We start from the raw sequence: 17,165 nt of genomic DNA, 5'->3' as shown, positions 1-17,165 counted from the left end.
TTCGTTGTGCAGAAAGGAGACTAAATCACATAGAAGAAAAAAAGTGGGAGCATTTTCCAAAAAGCAAATTCAAGGCACCAAGATCTGCCACTGTAGTTCCTAGCTTAACAACTCTTCAATCATACCATAAACATAGAAAATATTTTTGTTCTAACCATTTCATCTTTTCCCATCTTCTCCCCTCCCATCTAATTTTTCTTGTGGAGCACATTTCAAAAAAAAAAAAAAAAATCAAGAACCCCAGCATGTCATCCCAGATCCAAAGCAGTCTAAGAAAGGAACTGAGTTAATGCTAGTGAGAAAATAAAATATAGAAAATCTCCACTATTTTATTGGTGCTAATTTGACCTATGGCTGAACACAAATGCAGCTGGGAAGCAGAAAAACTATTTAATGATAACCTGCAGTGTGATATGTGGTTGGGATTAGGTTCTAAAGAAAGTATTCTTGGCAGACCAGGAATAGAGCAGGTCAGTAGAGATTATACTGACAAAATACTGAGATAGCATTAGGTTAGCACAAAAAGTATCCCGCCATAATTTATTCAGAAGGGAAAAAAATCCCTAGCATTTCTAGATATAAATAATAGGAAAGTAAGCAACAATTCAGGACATCAATAAACCTTAAATTACTTTATGGGCTTAAATCATGTTTCTGCTGACTCTCTAAATGCAAATTTTCATTGAATGAAAAATAGGCACTTTTAATAAGATGATGAGCAACAATTATCTGCAGTTTTGTTAGCTAACATCAGGGAGCCCGGGAGAACAAGAGTTTACTCAATGCTGCTAAAAAAGCATTTTTGGTCTTAAAAAGTACTTAACAATGTTGAACTCCCATAACCATAAAATATGTCTATTTGCAGAAAGCAAAGACATATCAGGCATATGGCATCAGAAGGAATGGTGCCATTCAATAACATTTTTACATTATTATAAATAATTTTGATTTGTTATTTCTCACCATTCATTCTCATGCATTCTACAGATTATCATCTTTCCCACACTAGAAATCAGCACAGCGATAATTTATTGTGAACCAGTGCTAAATTACAATTTAGGTATTCCTACTGCAAAACATTCAGGTTGAGTTATGTTGTCACTCCCTGGTATTGAAACTACTAATGAAACTATTGCTGTCCATTGCAAAAGAAATCTTTTTATTATTATTTGTTCTCTTATGTTGCAATTTTCAAATGGCAGTTTGCCATTATTCTTCCAAATATCTTCCCACAACAGTTTGTTTCTACTTGATGGCAAGAGGCGAGCTGTTGGCTGTCAAGTATCGGTACATTATTCATATCCATGCTATGAAAGCTAAAAAGGCTTCTTCAGATATTTTGGCAATTTAGTGCATTCCTTATGGAAAAGAGCTTAAAGTGAACTTCAGTGCAGTTACACCCTGGACAATCCACAGTTTAAAGAGCCACTATGAATGCCCCAACTGCAGGAAGTATTCTTAACTTACTAAACACTGAGGCATTCAATGATCAAAAACACAGATCCATAAAGAAGTAGAACTCATTTCCTCAGCCACTCAAAAAACTGTCTGTATTTACCATTTCTTTCTGTTTAATCTCTTACTGGTTTTGATTTAATAGTTTTATTTTAATATATACAGAGGCTGGCATAATTGTACCATTCTTAGAAAGGAACTGGTTTTTTAGTTCTGCAATCCTAGAGCAGGATGGTAACAGAAACATCTTATAACTGTGACTCATCTTCCAGTGGCAAGTCTGCTGACCACTTCAGCACTTGCATATAAATATATATATACACACACACTAAACACCCACACACACACAGAGCACATATGGAATGTGGCACTGTCTTAGGACCATAGTCTGCAAACCAAAACCCTACAATACTTTGCATTTATGCTATGATATAGCCACAATCTAGAGAGATTTCTCAGTTCACTAAGGCACAGCAGAAAGATATCATAGTCCTCACAACTCTAATTCACACTCAAAACAAAATAAGTCACATATCCAGGACACCATTTTCCGCTCACACAGAAGAATGGAAGTGTTAATACCTGCACATCACTGGGATTGTTACAAAGCTTATATACCTGGCAGTAAATTAAAACATACATAGACTGGAATAATTTCATTCTAGTATGAACACTAAGCATCTCCAAAATTTCATTCTAGTATGAAATCTAGTTACATCTCCAAAAGTTGTTGTTTCTTTTAGCAGCAACAATACAACCACTGGTTTATTATCAGCCACTTAATAACTTCAAGCAGGTTTCACATTGCAAGATGGGAGAAAAGCTCCAACTTTTCTATTAAATATTTCAAAACTAAGTCAAAAGCTACTCACATTTCTTGGGGACGACAAAATAAGATTCCCACTAATCAAAAGAAATAAAGACCTTAGAACATACAGCAAGAAAATCAATTTTATAGTGTTAAAAATATAACAACATAGTAGCTACTGTTTTTCATGTCTGAGCTCTCATTCTCACCCACATAAAATGAATAAAGAAGAAACAGATTTAAATAGGCACCACTGCATAAATATTCCACTACCTCTGCTTTCTGTGAGTACAGTTTCCCTTCAGTGTTTCTCCCCAGTTAACAATGAAATTGATTTTTGTATAATCAGCATGTTATGTTTCCTTGGTATTTCTAGTCATGACTTCCGCAGAATTAAAACCCAGGGACTGTCAGCAACATATCCAGAGCTCAGAATGAATAAAATTGTAATTCCAGGGGTGTACTGATCTTGCAAATTAATTTGACATTCATTGTGATGAGTGATCAAGGCAAACTACTTTGCTGTTGTGCATGTGTTCAGAGGTATTGTCTGTCACAATAGCTATTTACACAGCGTTAGAAATCTAATGAAATCTACCAACCTCCCATTTTTAAACAACAGTAAATTATTTCCTCTTCATTTGGAAGCGTGGGTTGAAAACGGCACCAGATTTAGTTTCACCCATTCAAATGAATCTCAGATTTTCTGGTATTCACTACAACTGATCTCCTCTGATACTTCTACAGATATACAATCAGGTGTGTCTCTCTTTAATATTTTCACAGTATTTAACATTGTTCAAAGTTCATTCTCTTTCTTTCAGGTTGCTAAACACTTCCAATGCTCAGCAAATCAGTAGAGCCAGAGAATCATATTTCCATGACCTTATTTTCACAGTGGGAACAGTTGCAAAGCTGTTAGTTCCTACTGTCTGGCATATTTACCAAAATGAACAAACACATAAATAAATTATTACTTCCAAATAAGCAAAGTTTCTGAGAGGTCCCTACTGATGATTTCATAGAAATATAGTTGGCTAAGCTGCAATTGTGTATCTCAGGTATAATTCCACAGAAAATGGTGCCAAATGTCAGTCATTACTCAGTATACCAGAGGTGTCAGTATTTGGTCAGTAACTTAGGGACTCTTTCCATGTGTTTTTATGAGAAAATCTTCATTTACTTAAGAGATAATCAGTAAACATAATTCATCCAAGTATGTAAACACTACAGATTTGTTCAATTTACTTAAATGCAATGATTGATTAGAGGGCTGGAGCACCTCTCCTATGAAGACAAGCTGGGATAGTGGGTGTTTCAGCCTGGAGTAGAGAAGGCTCAAAGGACCTTATAGAGGACACCAAGTACCTAAAGATGTCTACCAGAGAGCTGGAGAGGAACTTTTCCCAAGGGCATATAGTGATAGGACAATGGGGAACAATGGTAAGCTGAAGGAGGGCAGGTTTAGAGTAGACATCATAAAGAAATTCTTTACTCTGAGTGCCATGAGGCACTGGAACAGGTTGTCCAGAGAAGCTGTGGACTCCTCATCCCCGGAATTGTTCAAGACCAAGGTGGATGGGGCCTTGAGCAACCTGGCCTAATTGATGGTGCTGCTACACATGACAGGGGGTTACAACTTTTAAGGTGCCTTCCAATCCAAGCATTCAATGACCTTAGCCAAGGAGAATTCCACGTAACATCATCAGAAGTTTTGCATAAGGGCTACAACAGCATGTCCCTGGTTAAAACAAAGAGACATCGAGTAAATATAAAATGTGAGAAGTATTTGCTTCTGGTAGCAAGCAAGGTGGACCACAGTCAGTGCTACACAGCATTCCAACTTAGCTTTCCTCTTTCTAGGGGGAGTCCCAGACACTAGGGCAACACAATGGTTTGACATTCAGTGATGTGAATGTGCCAATGAACATGGCTGGTGATAATGTAGCAACTACATTGTCTTTAACTCAAGTCTCATATGTAGTTCTTCAGCTGGGACAGCATAAAATACCTATCAGTTCCTTTTCCATGTATGAATTAATTTCAGCAAAGGGGAGGAGACCCTGCTGAGTTCATAATATTGAATACTGTAATACATTTTTCTCTAAAATTGCATTTCATTAACTGTGAATAATGCAGCCTTTATTCTTTCATACATATATTAGCTTAATGAGCCATTAAAGTGTCTAGTATTTAAAGCATACACAAAGATCTATAGTTTTAGTTTCAGAAGTCGTCCAATATCTTACAAGTGCCAATAGTAGTCTCAACAGGAGAAATTTAGCCTTTCATTTATTTTACATTGCTCTTTCATTTCATTCCATAAAATGCATTTATTTACAAGAAGGCAGTTGAAATCTTTAATACTGAATCAAGAAATCTAAGTTAGAAAAAGCAAAATGGGAACATGTATGTTGGATAACACCCTGCTCCTAATCAGGTCCCAGGAAAATAGACTAATTTTCTTTTACTTTCTCTAGTCAATTAATCAGAAAATTATTCCCTTCCCACTGATCAGAGTTCCATAAGGAAATCTGTCCCCTTGGAAGAAACAATATCCACAAAGGGGCCATGTGCTTTGGCAGAAACCTCCAGATCTCCCAAGGAGGCTGTTGAAATACAGAAATGTTGTGTTTAGACCTCACCATGGGAATTCCTCAGCACTCACATGGCCTGTGAATGTGACAAGGGAGTCATTGATTCAGCCTTGCCACTTTTGTAAAGTCCAGTCTGTTTGAAACCACTGCAGATGCATGCCCAGAGGATCGGGGAAAGACAAAGTATGGTTTCAGAAGTACAACTATTTTCTATTGCAAACCAGCCTCACCCATGACTTTTTACCTTCTCAGAAGTTTACTGCATCTAATTGCTTCTGTATTATTGGCTCAGGAACAACAACCATAAAACTATGAAATGTCTACATGGTATTATCCTTGCATAATCTTGGCACACTTGTAACTAAAATCCTTCACCAAATGGAAATTGACTGCCAGTAATTTCTAGGCAGATGTGATTTTCCAAAATCTGTTACTTTACTCAGTATTCTACCAGAAGTCTGGTCTATCCTTTATTTCTATATATGATGAATAATTTCAGTAATATTATTTTAAAAGAACTTTGAGTTCTGTTACTTTGATTTTTCCATCATTCTATATCTCATAACTATGCCACTGACTAATATGAAAAGGCAATTACAACAGAGCAGAAGTTTAGCTGATGCTAAAATATACACATATATCAAGAATATTAGACAATTTCCTTCCCCTTTGTTCCAAAGTAAGTGTATATAATACTATATAACCTCTATTATAACTAAATGTATGTTTCATGGTTGTGAGAATTTTCATATATCTCATTCTAAAGTCTACTGGTCCCGTTTGTGTGATGGCTCAGCACTGCTAATAAGATTAAGGAAAAAAAAAGAACTTGTTCTGTCACACTTAGGAGGAATTACAGTTTGTGAACCAAGAAGTAGCTCTGTCATGCAACAAAAGACTGTAATTCAACACACCTGAAAAAGCTCAGCAGCTTTGAAAGTGTGCCTTCTAGGCAGAAAAGACAGCTAAAGGGTTCTAAACTGGACTAACAATGCAAAAACATTGATAAGGGACCTTGGAGTTTTCAATGGATGACTTCTTTCTTCCACCTTCCTAGCTTCTCTGATAAGTACTTTTTAATAGGGTTCTTAATTCTACTTGAGGCAATATGAAAATAATAGAAGACCAATTCATACAGATGTGTAAAAGCAAAGGAATCCTTCAGAACAAGGAAATTAAACCACTGCAATTTGTAGTGTTTGTGGGAGAAAACAACCCAAAGAATGAAGAATGTTTGGGGGGGACTGAAACTCCTGATGCTAGAATGTATTCCAAAACACATTTGCAACAACAGTGCAAAACAGTGATAAGTGATGTAAGCAGTAGTGAGAAATTACATTGGATCTCAGCATATTTTCCAAGATATATATAAAAATTAACTTAATCTAACGCTGTTACAGACTAAAAACTTTATAGTCTTTATGGTTGCTAAAGAAGCTCTGTATTCCAGCACAGAGTTCTTTCAGGCCTATTTAAAGTCAAGTTCAAACTACCCATGTGCTATACTCATATTCTTCATTTCTCCTTATCTATTTCATTCTAAAGTCCAGAAAAGAATTGTAAAAAAAAGAGTTTATCCTATGTAAATAGTTAATACTCACTTGATAAGCATGCAAAAGCTTTATTCTCAGTAGGCACTCAGAGAGAGCACATTTATACAGCATATCTCTACATATATATTCACACACATACATATACACCATTGGTCACACATTCTGTGAAACGGTTTGGGTTGGAAAGACATTAAAAGATCATGTACTTCCAGCATGCCTGGGCTGGCCTCCTGCAAGGCAGCAGTGTGGTCCCATCCTGCCCATGCCTGTACCACTGCTGTTGGTAAGGACTGCTGGGGGACAAGGATGGGGCAAGTGAGTGCTCCCCTCACCCCTGTGAGGTGACACAGAGTCACAAGCAGGACTGGTATCCTCTGCCAGCCTGTGCCACAGCTGGGAGGCTCATCTCAGTACTGGCCTCTCACAGAATCACAGAATATTCTGACTTGGAAGGGACTCACAAGGATCAAGTCCAACTCCGGCCTTGGACAAGACAGCCCCAAGAACTCCACCACATGTGTGAGAGTGTTGTCCAAACACTTCTTGGGCTTTGTCAGGCTTGGTGCTGTGACCATTTCCATGGGAAGCCCATTCCAGTATCTAACCACCCTTTGGGTGGAGAACTTTTTTCTAATATCCAACATAAACCTCCCCTGACACAGCCTCAGACCATTCCCTTGGGTCCTGTCACTGGGCACCACAGAGGAAAGATCTGTGCCTGCCCCTCCTCTTCCCCTCATGAGGGCATTGTAGACTGAAGTGAGATCTCCCCTCCAGCTCCTCCAGGCTGAACAGACCAAGTGACCTCAGCTGCCCCTCATACAGCTTTCACTTCAAGGACCCTCACCATTTTAGTTGCCCTCCTTTGGACACTCTTTAATAATTTAATGTCTTTTTATATTGAGGAGCCCAACACTGCACACACGACTCAAGGTGAGACTGCTCCAGTGCAGAGCAGAGCAGGACAACCCCTCCCTTGCCTGGCTGGTAATGCTGTGCCTCATGCACCCCAGGACACAGTCGGCCCTCCTGGCTGCCAGGGCACTGCTAACTCAGATTCAGCCACCAATCAGGACCTGAGTCCTTTTTTGTGGCACTGCTTTCCAGCATCTCATTCTCCAGTCTGTACACACAAACAAGGTTGCTGCATCCAAGGTGCAGAACCCAGAACCTCCCAGAGGTTCTCTACCCTTCACTAGAAATTAGAGGAAGAAGTTAAAGGAAAAACAAATCACATTTTACAGTGACAAAAATATTTGGAAGCTTTGTGACAATATCAGCAGTCAGAATCAGGACCCTCTAGAAGAATCTCATGCTGTTTCCAAGGAAAGAAAACATTGTTGTCTTGAAACAGGCTCTTTTCACCCAGTGTGCAAGAGGATGATCCATAGTCAGAGTGGAGGTTATGTCTGGTTTCCTTCATAGGGTAAAAGAATCTTCTTTCTTCTATTCTTCTGTTCTCAGTTGCTGCAATTACTGAGACATTAAACAGAATTTTTCCATTTGGGAGAAGTAGATCTACATTAGAATATACCGAAGTCAAGTATCACAGATAACTTAACGTTGCAATTTCTTTCTTCATTTCCTAACAAGAAAAAAAGACAAATTAGGAGTCACAGTGTGAACACAAGCAAGAGAACCCTGTTTGCTTCTTCATCAAAAGAATCGAGAGAGTCTGTTGATACATACAATTGTTAGTAATGTTTAGCCAAGACATGTGCTATCACATCTTTCTAGACCCAAACAAATTAGCTTCAAACAAAGCCTTAGGCACCAAAAATACAGAGTAAGCTAGAGAGACTGGAGGAATCTGTATTATGGGACTATGGATCTTTATCACTGATGGTTTCAACAATGAGAAAAGAAGCAGTTCCCAAAGAGTCACAACTAAAAGCTGGAACTGCTCTTTTTTGCACTCTGATTAAGTACTTGTTAAATTCTCTCTCTTCACACAGCAAAGGTTGCTCCTGACCAACTCATGCAGGTACTCTGAAGTGGAGATGTTTTTTGGTTAAGGTAGAAGTAGAAAAGAAACCAAAAAATCAAGACCAGCCACAAAAGCTCAAATGCAGTGAGATAACATAAACAGGCCCCTATTCACACCAAACCACATCATTATGCTAGATGTGAGAAAGGTGGGTGCATTTTTCAGGACTGAACAGAGTCTGTTCTAAGTCTTTATCAGCTGTGGAAGAAGAGATTGAGATGACCAGAGCCAAAGAGAACAGTCTTGCTCATTTTTTTAAGGCAGACTGAGAGGCGTAACAAATTTTATCAATTCTCAGGCACAAGCATCTGAAAGACAAATGGAATCAAGGGTCTTGAAGCTAAATCACTCACTGCCTCTCATTACCAAAGGTGGGCTTTGGAAAACCACAAGCCACTGCCTACAGATGGCCCCTCAATCACAGAAGACAACATGCACCTACTGCATGAGGGAAGTGGAACAGTCCTTTTACACAACAAACTTCCCTGTGCACCATTTCAGATTAACAATCTGCAGAGGACTTGCTCCTCCTATGTGACAAATGAGCATCCAGTCACATAATGTGTCTCTCCAAACTTGTGGAGCTCTCAAATGCTGCTGCTGGAGACCAGATATTTTAATACAGTGATGCCAAAAAATAAAGTGGATTTACTGCACAAAAGCAAAAAAAAAAAAAAAAAAAAAAAGCACTAAATACTAAATTGCTTATATTTCCTTTTCCTAGTTAATGAAAACTCAACACCATACAAATCTAAGTATTCCATGAATTTTAACACTTTTGCTGCATGTACTGCAGCAGTAAAAGCTGTATATGTAAAAAAATCCCTAACAAACAAAAAAAAATTCTTTGCCTCAAAACCTTGGCTGCCCTACAAATATAATTAAAAAGGAGTCTAGAAAATGTGCATTGACATGCTGTCAGGTCGATACAGAGCCATCTACTGGTAGCACAGACTCTTAAGAAGCAACAAAAAACTTTTTAAATCCCACATAAGACCAGCAGGATTTCTTGCCATACAGAGGGGTTTATTAGCAGCACTTCCCATCCTCCTGAGCTGCTAGTAATATTCTCCCTGTTAAATTTCAAATGGATAACATGGCTATGTATAAAATTCTTGGGTGGTATCATTCCATCAGAAAAGTGGATTTTCAGATAAAAGTAAACAAAACAGCATATTTAAATGAGGCCACTTATATTGACAATGACTTTTGTTAACTTCACTAGTTTATACATTTATCCTATGAGACTAATGAGAAAAAAAACTACCTGTACACATGTTTCAACTGGTAACGTGCTAGCAAACAAAGTTGGTGTATTTAGTGAATAAACTGGAAACTTTTCCAGGGAATGTATTACTGCAGCTGCCAAATCAGAAGTGTGCCCAGATCCTGGCTCTTCAATTAGTGGCTCTTCATAACCGTGGCCTGTAAGATGTTGGCTGGTCACGAGGATTTCTACAGCAATAAGTAGAAAGCAAGTTTAAAAATGAGTGATGTATAGGAAAGCATTAAAGTTTTTTCCTATGCACTTTGTTTTGTAAATACTCTCCCTGTTCCACAAAATAATTAGCTGATCCGTGAACAGGAAAACTAACAAAGCCTACTTTCTCACAAACTGGTAAACTGCCTCTGTTAGAAATCCTGCCAGTGCCCAGCAGATCTGCTACTCTTTTGGCTGAGTTAAGTAACAGCTCTTACATCCCACAGTGTGACTGTCCAGCCAAATACCCACACAACAGTTCAGTGTGATGGGTCAGGGCAGTGCATTCAGAACAGAAGTAACCAGCTGAACCCTCACACTTATGTCTGGCAAATACTGAACACCACACATACACACTCTCAACTCCTTCATCTAGCAGCCCTCACACCCAAACAGTTTACACACTCAGCCATCTTAAAAACAGAGCCATGAGCTCATGTCCAGAGACAACATGGACAAATGTACCTGCTGAAAGTGCGGAATTCTGCCTTTTTGCGATCAGGCATTTTACGAGTCGGTTTCTCTTCAGAGATGGATGATGATTCCTCATCACTGTCAATCACATAATTTCATAAAACAGGATTTAAAGAGAAGAGAGGCTTGTTAACTTTCTTGTATAGTCCATCTCTATCTTGCAGTAATACACCTTCAAAATCGGTGCTGGAAAACACTTCTCTTGTATTTCATCATTCGAATGCTATTTCCTAAAGAGTTAATTCTACCACAAATCAAAGGAGAATGTACAAGACTCTACAAAGCTGTCCTATGTCCCATGATTTGCATGGGGTATTATCTCTCTGTTGACAAAAACTTGTGAGTTTTTCTTCTTTGAATAAAGATGGTTAGGAACAACTTATGTAGCTCCCAGACACTTGCAAAACATTTCTCCTGCTTTAAGCATTTATTTGAAAAGAGGTGCTAATAATTTAAAACTTAGATTCCTCTCTGCAAGTGATAAATGTGCTCCTGTCAGAAACAGGGTCCTCCAGTATAGAATGCATAGTTCTCGACTGCTTTTGCAAGTCACTCACAGCTTCCACCCTGCACTGTGCACACACAAAGTATAAAATTGTGCTGCTAGTACAGCTGAGTACATTTGTGTATGTTGATTGCATAGATCACAAGCTTTTGCTCTGGCAGATTTTTAAACAAGATGTAGATGCTATACCTTGCTGTGGGTCCTTCTTTAGTGCAAGCTTGGCATGGGGAAATACTCTCTGCAAGGTTTGTAAAATCCTTTCCAGTGTGTTTTCTAACAGTGGCTTTGAAATAGCTGATAGTGCTCGCCCAGGGAAGGCACAACTCTTTGTGAAGCTGGAACAGTCTTTTGCATGGCCATGGAAAAATAATTTGCATTTATTTTAACTGAATCCATGTTTATCTGCAGTCTCTGTCTGCTTTCATATAGCTGAGGATAGCGATGCTGCAAAGCACAGAGACCTGTTTTGGCACATAAGGCTGGCTTTAATATCAGCACCACAGTATCCTAATAAACAAAACAAGAATCAAATGTTATGTCAATCTCAGACAAAACAGAATTCAAGGCCAGTACTTCTAAACAGCAACACTGAAAGACTTTGTGTGCAGCCAAAAATTACCAGGCTAAGAGACAATTTAAAGAGTTACTGCACTGCAGAAAAGTTCTGTTACATGGCTCATAGCCTGATATCCTGCACTTAGGCAGCAGCCTGCTGCTCAAAACTTTGTTCCTGTGAAAGATGTCATAAACCCATTCAATGTTCTGAGAGACAAAAAGAAAACTGAAAGCAGTGCTTAAATTTTCTCCCATGCCAAATGCCTCCTCACTGCCTCTCTCTGCCACAATGTACAAGAGCTCAAGTACTGCCTGCTACAAGCTCAGGCTCCCTAGCACTCAAGTCACATGTAGTAACCCACAGTTTTCAAAGTCACCAACACATTCTTCAGCGAGCTCTTCAAGTAACTTGTCCGATGGCTTCAGGATTCAGTCTCGTGTGTGAATTCTGATAATTTCTTTTCTTGCCTGGAAAGAGTTGCATTTCAGTTTGCCCTAAGCTTTCTCTTAAAAGAACAATGACAACACAGACCCACAAAATCCCTTATACCAATACAAATACTCTTCTTATCTGCTAAACTTTTTAGTATATTAAAGGTCAATTATTAATACACTGTCTGCTTCTTCAAGCAGGAAATTTAATAATTCTGAACTTGTTACATTAAAATCTTGCTGGAGGCTGCAGTAAAGTAAAAGGCATTTTTTACATCTTCCCTAAAAGTGAGGTTTCCCAAGTGTGAGACCTAATGATTCTGAAGAAAAAATCATTGTAAAATCCTTATCTGCAAATAGAGATATTTTCATCAAAGAAAATTCTCTCAAATTCAGCAAAATTTCACGAAACTTTTAGTACACAGATTACTTATGGCAGATTTCCAGAACTCTATCACAGTAGAAAATCATGTATTAGATCTTTTTAACGGCACCTCATGTCCTGTTCCTGAGTGCATATGAAAACTGGAGAAAAATATTTGTGCACTTCTACTAGCTTTCAATCCAATAAGCCTTTTTATCCTCTTTCCAAGAAGAGATAAGAAATATCAGAGATAGCCAGTGAGAAAACACAAAAAGAGGTCTCCAGTTTTGCACGCTATCTCTCCCCCTTCAATATTTTTTTGTTTCTAAATATCCATTTTTATATTGCTTAACTATTGCCATTGAACTAGAAGCTTCCCAAGCCCTGCACCTGTACAGCATCCTTCAAATCTTTATCCAAGTCCCTATCAATAACTTCCAGTAAGATCCCAACATATTTAATTTACTCTAACATCAGCCTTGATCGAAGTTTTTGCTACCAAGAAGGCATTCTCTCATCCTTTCTTTTACATTCAAGATGCTAGAGGGGAAGTTTATAAGTAATTGATATACCCATTCTTTCTTAAATTTTTCAGTTACTATCATCATCCCATTTTCTTCACCAGTCACAGAGAAACCAAAACTAAGTAGATAATTAACTACTTGTTGAAATCACCCTAATCATATATATTCAGTGCCAGGTCTGCCCTGTACACTACAATGCAATTTCTCCAATATCCCTTTTTGTCTCCCTATAGCTTTTGTCCAAAGTGTACTCTACAGATGGAGACTTGCACTGCTGAACAATGCTGCCTTATTACAGGGGTTTGTTATGAAGATGGACTTTGCCACAGAAGCATACGGTTGAAAGGAAGTTCTGACCTCTTTGTTTGGCAAACTGAAGTGGAATTCTCATTCAAAGTGCCCAGGTCTTCGTAAAGCAGGATTTATAGAATCCAGTCTGTTGGTGGCTCCTGTTATCACAACCTCTCCTCTGCTGGCTAAGCCATCCATAAGTGCCAGAAGTGTCCCCACAAAAGAGCTAACAGAAAAATATGGTTTTCATTCACCAGCTTAGCAAATTTTCTTCAGTTACACATAACCTTGTCCAACGATTACTCAAAAAGGACAAGTTTTTATATAGTGAGATACTGTTTAGCAAAAGATTAATTTAAAGTAATATTAAAATACAGATAAGGTAACACAGACCTTTTTCTGATCCCAAGCTCAGCAATTTTTTTTAAATTACTGTTTAAAAAACTCTGAGATTTATTTGCATGAAACTACTAATTTTCAGGAAAAATTAATGTGTCACTTGAAGTTAAGTAAGTTGCCATCTTTTTTTTCACAAAGATCAAGCAGCTTCTATGCAGACACAAAGCATGTCCTACCTATGAATTTGGTCTTGTTTATTGGACCGTACAGGAGCCAGAGCATCAATCTCGTCAAAGAAAATAATTGAAGGTCGCATCTGGTAGGCCTACAATGAAAACACAGGAATATTGACATCAGGAAAACAGCTCTATTTGAAAGAGAAAATGCATGAAAAACATTATGGTTGGAAAAGCACGAACTAGATTTTTCAGACTCTGTTAATTGAGCTAACAGAGTAAACTGGCATGGTTAACAGAAGACAGTAGCCTATGGCAACTAAAGGAGACCGGGAGACAAGAAACAAACCACATCAGTGGTTTTTACATCTACCTGGCAACCACAAGAACAGAGACAGGACTTACTCAAGTTACAGGTTCTGGAAGCAACCCTCTGTTATCAGTTTAAATGACCATGCTTGCAGCCTGCATCTCTTTCCCTCTGATCTTAACCACCACCTCTTACTTCTTGAAACATTTTTTGTGACTTTTTGGGAGGTTGCTGGGTTTTTTGTTTTGGAGGAAAGGGGAGTGGTAGTGGTGGTGCTTTGCAGGATTTTCTTATTTCCTTTACTAACCTTTCCCAATACATCTCAAGATTTCAAACTCCTAAAACTTCACTGAAAAAGGAAACAGTGGCAATCCCATTTCAGTGAAAGGAGCTGACAAAACATGTTGTAGACCATAGAAATTTAATTCCAACTCAGATGGAACACATGCCAAATTTCAACCTTACCTGATCAAATAATAAATGAAGCTGTCGTTCAGATTCTCCTATCCATTTACTCAGGCACTCAGCACCTTTTCTCATAAAAAAGGTTACTCTCATGTCACCTTGGCTGCATTCATTAGCAAGTGCATGAGCAAGCAGTGTCTTTCCCGTCCCCAGTGGACCATAGGACAGCCTCTGCAATTAAGTCACATAAGAAAAAAGCATCATGGAAAAGCACCTATTACAAACCCCATCCTTAAAACACACAACTCTGCTCTGCTAAACAAAACACCTCATGGATAAGACAGCAGTAATAGCTGAAGTATAACAAAAGTCAAAAACGTTCCTGCACAGTTCTCCAAGGCAGCAAACAAAATCAGTAAAGAGGATAATGCAGAAATACAAAACCTTGATAAAAGCTTGCAGCATCCTGAAAGGACACTTTGAAAACTTCTGACAATCCATCCAGCAGGGGTGGTAGGAGCCAAACAAGACCAAACTTCCAATGCAGAATCTGCAACTAGGCTAACTTAAGAATCATCAGTTCATTTTTCAATGATGCACTCCATATTCATTCTTGTTTTCACATAAGGTAAGATTTAATAGTAAAACATTTGAATCTCCTTTTAAAAAGCTTTGAGTCACTGGAATTGGCTTCCCTTTGCTGGTGATAAAGGAAGAATTATTCTAAATCTGGAAAGATAGTCTGTATTTCTGCATTTACATCAACTAGAAAAGCCAATACACTACTGCTTCAAAAAAGAATTTCAATTAATAAAGAAGTAAAGCACTGAAATATTTTCTTTCTATTTTTAAATACTTTTACAGTTACTGAAGACAAAGAATTTTAGGTCCTAGTTCAATATGCCATGACTGAGTTTTGTTGACCAAGAATATATAAAGCCAACAATTAAATCACTGATTTTTTTTTGTAACACAGAAGCCACTTAGCTCTGTAAAAAGATTATAGATTCTTATTTTAGCTCAAGCCAAACAAACACAGCAAGTTTCTAGCTGTATATCCAATCAGTTGTAAAAGTGGTACTTTGAGAACCTGGGAAAAAAATAAAGAGTTGGTGGCAGAGACAAGTGGACTTTCGCTAAACAAACATTTGACTTCAAGTAGAAAGTACTTCCTGCTTACAAACCAATCAAGTTCTCTTCCATATAGAGCTATAAAGAAAAAATCCCCAACTCAGCCTTTGAAAGGCAATACACTTTGAAAGGAGGATGGTCTCACCACACTGTAAATTTTTGGGCCTACATATATACTGGATTCTACCAATTTTTTTTTTTTATTAAGTTTTAATACAGTTGAAAAAAAATCAACTGCTGAGAATTTGGAAGCAGGAAAACATATTGATGCCCCAGCTGAATTCTCCTGAAAATAGGTAAATTAGAACTTAAGAGTTTTAAACAGTGTCTGTTACCTTAGAGGTTCAATCTTTCAAAGATTTCAGGATAAACCAATGGAAAAATGACCATCTCTTTTAAAGATGAAATGTGGTCAGAAAGACCACCCACGCCATCAAACTGTACCTAAAGATGAAGTCAACACAACACATTTTATATGTTAAAGAAAGTTGCAGCCTTGATAATGTTCCATGAGAAGCTGGATTGCTCTTGAGAGAAAACTTTAAACCAAGGGAGTTGTAGATGGCCCATTAATAGAAGCTTTCATAAATACTGCAAATGTCTCACTGCCACAATGAACCAAAAATACTTACTGAACCATCTATTTGCATTTGCTCCACTCCAGCCAGACATCCGCCAATTTTCACGGTATCCTTGTCAACTCCTGTCGAGGCACACTTCTGAGAGCTGACCAGAAGAGATCTGATTTGAATTGAGGAAAAAAAGGTGCTTTCCAACTTACAATGCAGATAGAAGGTATTTTGTTTTCTAATGATAGCAAGTGAATGCAGAAGACCTTATAAATCAGCATGAACTTCCTACATAGGTAAATACTCATTCCAATGTTTTACATTTAATGGCTATGAGTAGATAAAGGAAAATGGTCACTCCAGATATTAAACTGAGTGAATTATTTTAATAATACTACCTATGAATATCCATGCTAATCAACACAGCACATATAGGAATACAAGCTTAGAACAATTATTCCATATGTGGAGACCATGGGCTGACCTTGATTAGTATGATGGAAGAATTCCTCCCCTTCCCAAACACACTGACATCTTTCAAATAGTTTTAGCTTTTACCTTTAAAAAGTTACAGTCCAGGAAAACACTTATTCCAGTGGGTGTTAACGTTATAATGGCTGCCCACAAGTCCTGGGCTTTCCTGAGGACTTTGGAATGTGCATTCCAGAAGATACACATCTGAAAGATGTCAGGCTGAAAACTCATTTGTTAGACTGTTATTAAATTAACATTTCTAGAATATTTGTTAAATAACAGAATCTATTTCCCCTACTTATAACATTTTCTCTTATAGTGGTTTTTGCTTTCAGAGCATTGGAAATTTAATCTGATTTCAAAGTACATTATGTGATTTTCCTTGTGACAGCAATATTTAATTTTTCTTAGGAAGGTAAAATGTAACACTAGTGTGCAAAGAAAATTTTTAATCAAGTTACTCCTTTTGTCCAGTCTCTCTCTCTCAGACACACAAATCGAGTTTCACTCAGCATTATGTAGCCACTCTGTGAAACATCAACATTTTAAACTTATTGAAAAAATTGACTTGAAAACCTCTTCCTTCCATAACTGTCTGTTTTCAGTGATACTAAACAAAGGGAATGCATGCTTGCTAGACAAGTTCTGTTTAAATGATCTGACACCCCTTTGTAGTCACTATTGCAATTAATAAATTAGATTTTCATTTAATATTTTTCTGGTTTAAGGATAGTTT

At 37.8% G+C, this 17,165-nt stretch overlaps 1 long non-coding RNA gene and 1 pseudogene across 1 annotated transcript; both read right to left on the bottom strand.

Annotated features, from left to right (window-relative positions):
* Positions 1 to 9,718: 9,718 nt before the first annotated feature.
* LOC137471905 (uncharacterized) lies at positions 9,719 to 10,460 on the bottom strand. Its single transcript, XR_010997920.1, has 2 exons — positions 10,346 to 10,460; positions 9,719 to 9,855 (listed from the first exon to the last, which is right to left on the bottom strand). It is a non-coding gene; the product is annotated as an uncharacterized lncRNA (long non-coding RNA).
* A 523-nt stretch (positions 10,461 to 10,983) lies between these two features.
* Positions 10,984 to 14,492, bottom strand: LOC137470187 (ATPase family AAA domain-containing protein 2-like; annotated as a pseudogene).
* Between the last annotated feature and the right edge of the window lie 2,673 nt (positions 14,493 to 17,165).

This window comes from Anomalospiza imberbis, chromosome 1 (genome assembly GCF_031753505.1).
Source record: "Anomalospiza imberbis isolate Cuckoo-Finch-1a 21T00152 chromosome 1, ASM3175350v1, whole genome shotgun sequence".
NCBI classification, from domain to species: domain Eukaryota; kingdom Metazoa; phylum Chordata; class Aves; order Passeriformes; family Viduidae; genus Anomalospiza; species Anomalospiza imberbis.
The sequence above is the reverse complement of the archived record's forward strand: the minus strand, read 5'-3'. Positions and strand labels throughout refer to the sequence as shown.